Genomic DNA, 757 nt, shown 5'->3' on the forward strand with positions numbered 1-757 from the left:
TGTGTGTGTGTGTGTGTGTGTGTGTGTGTGTGTGTGTGTGTGTGTGTGTGTGTGTGTGTGTGTGTGTGTGTGTGTGTGTGTGCAATGTGACATAATCATCCGAGGGCTGGGTGGTGTCGTGGTTGCTGTGTGCTCTGCAGGGTGAGCCGCCAGTCTCCGCGGAGGGCCTGATCTTGATTAATGGTTCAGAGTCTCTGGCTGTGTCGACTCATCAATCTGCTTCAGTTTCTCAGACAATTATATATTTTTTAGCCGTCATAGGATACCTCACTCCCCAGAGGTTCATCATGTAATCTTATTATTTAATTCTGTCTTTGTTTTTTATTATGGTATGGATGTAAAAAGAAAAATGCATACTTGTATTTATGGCTTGATGGTCAGAAGTTGATCGGCAGTGCCAAAACAAATCTTTAATGCCACTCCTCTTGCAATATCCTATGCTGATGTATTTTTTTTTAAAGGGAATTATACGTATATGCTTTGAATGTAAGGATCCATATCCATTTTGACCTTGTTATGATATTTGAAATGTGTATATATATAATTATACATCTGTTTGTATTTTGTATAATTTATCAGTATTGTTTCAGATAGTACTGCTGATTTGCCTTTGTAAACCAATGCCTATGTTTATTGTATATGAACCTTTATAGATTTTTTTTGTCAAGAGGATTAATGAAACATTAAAGATGTATTTTAGCAATTGTGTGCATGTTTTTTTGAGACATTTTGTATGTATTTATGTTTTCTCACACAC

Source organism: Alosa alosa, chromosome 13 (assembly GCF_017589495.1).
Source record: "Alosa alosa isolate M-15738 ecotype Scorff River chromosome 13, AALO_Geno_1.1, whole genome shotgun sequence".
NCBI lineage: Eukaryota > Metazoa > Chordata > Actinopteri > Clupeiformes > Clupeidae > Alosa > Alosa alosa.